The sequence below is a fragment of the Metopolophium dirhodum genome, chromosome 3 (assembly GCF_019925205.1).
Source record: "Metopolophium dirhodum isolate CAU chromosome 3, ASM1992520v1, whole genome shotgun sequence".
Classification (NCBI taxonomy): Eukaryota; Metazoa; Arthropoda; class Insecta; order Hemiptera; family Aphididae; genus Metopolophium; species Metopolophium dirhodum.
The window spans coordinates 23287938-23293931 of record NC_083562.1 but is presented as its reverse complement, the minus strand read 5'-3'; the positions used below and the strand labels follow the sequence as shown (position 1 = coordinate 23293931).

Genomic DNA, 5994 nt, shown 5'->3' with positions numbered 1-5994 from the left:
CGGGGTGGGCAAGCGGCCGGGCGAACGGGACTAGAAAGCCTGCTGCAGATGTCGAGGTGCGCGTGCCAGAGTTGCAGGTGTCGGGACCGGGAGATGGTGACACAGAGTCGAAGTTGAGGAGGAACAAACGGAGTGACGGTGAAACTGAACGGGGTAAGAAGAGATGTTGCAGTTCCAAGAGAATCGACCACATAACGACCACATAACATTTATACATCACAGCAAAAGCCGGCTATTATAGATCAGCCAAACCCATGTCCAAAATCCAAATCAAATATTACCACCTATACATACTACCAATTACCAAACAGACAACATATTATAACGTAAGTTATAAGCATATACAGTATTTATGATCAAAGAGTGTTACGACTTATTATATAGTATACTATATAACAATGTGTCGAAAAATCGTCAAAATTGTTAATAATTTTCATAAAATTACAATTTCAGCATACCTATGATTGACCGGCGAGCTTCCAAATGATATGCTCGCCGGAATTCTTGAAGTAAATATCGCACTGCTCGGAACTGCCATCGTCATCAAACCATCTTACCCTTTTATCAGTTTCCCCGTCATTCCGAAAGTTCCTCCTCCTCCTCTAGTCACCATCTCCGGGTCCGGCACGCACGGGAGCTTTCTAGTTCGAACCGCCCGGCCGGCCGCCTGCCGGACCTCAGAACGAACACTCGGGCTGGTTTCGTGGACGCGGGCAGCAATTCCGTGGTGGTGGTCCTCCGGCAAAGGCTGATTTCCAGACTCGTCCTCTGCTTGGTCCCGTACAGGCTGCTGCCGCCGCTGCATGCCATAGAAATCGCCGTCGAGCACCAGAGCATCCTCCGCTCGCTCCGTCCAGAGATCTGCGGCTTGGTTCGGCCACTTGTTGTAGTGCACCTCGTGCCGTCGTCGCGGCCCGGCGAGAACCCCCGCGGGGGTGGCTCGGTGGTCGCCCGCGTCCTGGTCCGACAGTCCGCCGAAAAATATCCTCTCATCGTCCTTAGTGCAGTATGTCAATGAACCGGACATTCCCTGATATCCAAAACCAGCGTTTCTACTTGACGGTAATCGTCCGGTTAAAAAAAAATGTAGATTATAGTTAGTATGATGTTATTTATATTTTAAATTAATAAAGAAAAATGTATAGTTTAATATTGATGATATTATTATTTATTTTTTTTTTGTTCATCACTTATAATATATATAATATATACTTATAACTAAAATAACTAATATGGCTATGTACACCGACACACCGTTAATAATATTATAGTATGTACACATCCAACAAACGTGAAGCGAGTAGGTATGAGAAAATTGTTTTCAAGAAATATCGATAGGTGAGACACGCTCATGCATTGTACAATATAAACAATAAAAAGAGTGTAAATCAGAGATTGGCGAAATACTTTCAAAATCTGTCTTAAAATACAAGATACATTTGATTTTAATGAGTAATTATTGTCAAATACAGAATACTATATTATATAGATACACTCGAAAAAAAACCTACATACCTAATTAAATAAAATTAAATTGATGGTTGTTTTACAAAAGCCTAGTTGTTTTGATTTTTTCCGAAAACGTTTACCTAGTCTGAGTTATAACTCATATTTTATAAAACATTTATTCAACCAGTCATAAGTCCTTGTATTGAAACGAATTAAATGTGTCTTAAACAGTGGTAATAGGTTGAGTGTGAAAAACGAAAAATACTTTTATTTAGTAATTACTTAGATTATTAAAAAAAAATTAATACTAACTAGGTAGGTAGATACACTATAATAAATAGTACCTACATAAATATCTAAATATTTAATTTAAAACTTTTTTTTTTTATCCTTTTTAAGTAATGTATATACAAATTTAAAGCTAAGCAAATAGAAGCATGCTTCTGCAGAAATTATTATAGCTTCAAGACTAATAATTAATAATAATAATATAGTATAAAATATAATTAATAGTATGTACAATTTAAATACAAGATACATATTATAATACATTTTAAAAGCAAACCGTATAAATTCTAAATATAATATACAATTATTATTGTATTTAAAATTGTATAAGTGTTCGAATATAGGTAGTTCAAAAACTGTCCATCCACGACGGTAATTTATTATTAGGTACTGTTGTCATTTGAACAAGTTTTCAAAATTCAAAATTGTACATTTTACAAAGTCGTCTGCTATAGTTTTGTTGGAGGCCTTCCAAAATAGGAGGTATCAAATTGCGCGGTCGTGCGTATCTCGTTCGACTAGAGAACTAGAGAGAATATTTTAAAAAAAGCGGGTGTTGGAGTAATGTTACGCTGACACCCGAGTTTTTATAATGGATTTAGTGGTGTTTGGGAGGTTGTACAAATTAAAATTTTGTGGTTACAACTTTATCTGATTCATCATGTAACAAGATTAACAAAGTTATGTTAAGCAAGGTAAAATTGTAACATATGTTACATGTTCAATAAATTACCTTGGAAATGAATTGTTGGACAGGCGTGAAACGAGCCGAAAATATAGACATTTTTACTCTTGTTTCATAGACTATATACTATAGTAATATATTACCTACCTATGTATTCCGGTATTCGATAATAAAGATTGAGATGACAAATTTACGATATTCTAATACGAGTACAGCGCGCTGGCGACAATATTATAATATTGTTACTCTCAACACACAAAAAATCGTCCTTGACACTATATAAAAATAAAAAATAAAATAAAATCGTCCCTATAGAATTGCAGCGTTAACCACAAGTATTGCCAAAATGTGTCTCTTTATACACGATATTACGATAACATACTATCTGACACAAACAAGTACCTATTGCGGTATGTATTCGATCGTCAACTCTTTTACAGCGCGTGCTTTTGTAATTGATGTCGTCATCATCAGCGGCGTCGAGCAAAAACTATACCTATACATTTTATAATATATAATATCTATGTATATCTGTTTAGTTCGTGCGCATTTTCGTATACACTCCAACGATTCTTAATCGGCTTTGTATACAATATTTTTATTCGGATTTACTCGACGGCGGCTCTGTGATGAAATTCGTCGAAGTAGGTATTTAATATACCTGTTGCAGCGGCGTTTATTCGTTCATTCGAATCGAGTACAATAATAAACTGTCATCCGACCAAAACGCACACTACGACCGTCAATATTATTAATTATTATTATTGTCAGGCGTTAGCCTTCGGTCTTCGGTTATTGTTTTCCACATTACCCCTAATATTTTACGTTTTTTACAGACAACAAATTGTAAAATTATGTGTTGTAATTTTCAGTATCTACCTTTATGATTACCATTAAGTACTTATAGGCACAGCTAGATTCAAACTCATATTTTACATTGGTAGTCCGCACTCACTGACCCTCCCGGCAATAGATAATATAAAGATAATATTTTTTTATTATCTATGCTCCCAGTGCCTCCCACCCGATGATGTTGGCACAATTAACATTAATAAATTAGCGTTAACGAGAAAGTATATGATTGGGAGGGTATAAACTTGCAAGGGTTGTATCGACTTATATTTGACGCCTTTAAAAACAAACTAATATAATTGCCTGTATGTCGTATAATTAGATGAATGTTAACAATCAATATAGTATAGTATTATATTGCTAAGGCCCCTGGAAATGTGTCATTTTTAAGGAGTTGTGTTTAGGTAATTATTTCGTTCCTGCGATTACTGATCGTCTTTGTGTGTGTAGTAAATGATCATTAGTGTGTATATACTCTCTTACCATCACCCTCGAACCGCATCAATTTACAATTCATTGTAATTTCTTATCTGGTTTATGGTCACACGGACGCACATGCACAAGTCATTTAAAGTCATTAGATCAAAATATTCAAAACCAATTTATGGACGTAAAATAGCCATCGCACTGACAAAAATTAAGGTACTTCTAGTGGTTTGATTTAAAAAATGTAAAGATGTTTGTGTTGGTAAACAAGTTTAATTTGCATCCCGTCGGTCAGAGCACTTTTTCAATTTTAGCAAATTCTTGACAAGAATAAATATTTTACATTTTATAAATTTATAAATTTTTAATATTGAATATATTCAAAAATATTTAAAATATAAAAAAAAGCTCCAACCGATGCAAAGTATACTTGTTGACCAATTAAAACATCTTTACATTTTTAAATCAAACCACTAGAAGTACTTTAATTTTTGTCAGTCTCGAAGGTCGTTTTGATGAAAAATTCAAAGTTATATTATTATATCATTTAGTTAGACTTGAAGTGTCAAATAATTTATAATTATATTTATATATTCAAAAGTATAAATTTTATATTTCTATTATATTTTTAGTGAATAATGTATTCGCACTCTATAGGCAACAGGCCTACAGCTTTGGTAGGAAGTGATCGCTCTATCCTTGTTTGTGTATACTCAAGTTATCTATTTTACTATTTATATTATATTGTATATTGATGGACTATTTTATTATTATTGTTGAGCCACAAAGGCTAAGGACCTTGATCTTAATAGTACATTCCTTAAATACCAACCATTGTTCCATTTTTAATATAATATTACAAGAGTACACATACAAACACTTATGTGTCTATGTCTTACAATCATAGATGTATAAAAATATAATATACAAACACAATTCACTCAACTAACTCATCATTATTAGTCAGGTAAACCTGACCACTATACTGCTGATTGAGTTTAGCTGCTCACACCCACTGAACTAAATACATTGTAATTAGTGTAAATAATGTATTTAGTTCAGTGCTACCACCGTACACGCACGCACAAACATAGATATGTGGTCGGCGGATATTGGCACGTTCTGCGACGTTTATGTTTTTACTTGTTTGTGACCAGCGCGTTTATTATACACTCCCGGGCCCCAGTCCTTACATTTTAAAATTAAAATATTGACGAATTATATTTTGATATTTAAGTACATAAAAAAAATTTTTATTTTAATGATTAAACTTCAAGTTGTAATCGTATAAATTGATTATTATGAATTATGATATAGGTACCTAGTGTTTTAAGTATGAAATATTTTACGTATAGATCGAACTGCAGCTGCTTCAGTGGATGATGCTCTGTGTAGCCTATGTTGGTGAATAAATTGTTTATGATGATTTTAAAAAGGCTAACACTGAAATCACTGAACTAATTATCAAAGTCGTTTTTTGTGTTTATATAAACGAACAGCGGTCCACTTAGTCACTTAGATCAAAAATGTAGTGTTATATAAAATACCACCACAATGATGTGTAGGTAGTATGAAAGAATTTTTTTTTTCAAAACTGACTTATATTATATACTTAGCTCAATTCCCGTTACGGCTCTTCCTGGTTAAACTATTTTATACCAAAGCCTGGTATTTGGCGTAAAATACTAAATTTAATGAAAATATATATTTTTCATATTTGTCAATAAATTGTAGTTCATTATATTTTGTTAACGTCATTATTAATTTTTACTGATCAATATGACCACCTAGGTCCTAGGCGGCTATGGAACCGGGACATTCCGCATCACGCTTCGTCGTTAACAAATATATTATGGAGCTATTTTGATTGTAGTATACGTATAAAATGCATGCATGCATGCATCTATTTATGTGGCACCAGTGGCGTATTTACGGTGGGGGAGATCAAGGAGATCAATCTCCCCCTCCATATAGCTGCAAAAGTTTTCAGAGTCCTAACTTAAGGCCTCTTAACTTTAAAGACGGGGCTACTGGATAAAATCATATCCCCCCACAAAAACCTAAATACGCCACTTGTACTTAACAAATATGTAGTCCGGAATCGCGATCCAACCGATGATGATTAATATCATCGATTTGGCTAAAGCTGCACGCCTATATAATATCCGAACTATCGACAACCACAGTATATATAACGAGCAATGAATAAATCCAAGTGGAGCCCGACAGCGTAATGGTACCGATCTCATATACGATATACATTGTTAACATAATCCGGACGACCACAGAATAGT

At 34.2% G+C, this 5994-nt stretch overlaps 1 pseudogene; it reads right to left on the bottom strand.

Moving 5' to 3' along the window:
- Positions 1-641: 641 nt before the first annotated feature.
- Positions 642-1027, bottom strand: LOC132940462 (uncharacterized; annotated as a pseudogene).
- Between the last annotated feature and the right edge of the window lie 4967 nt (positions 1028-5994).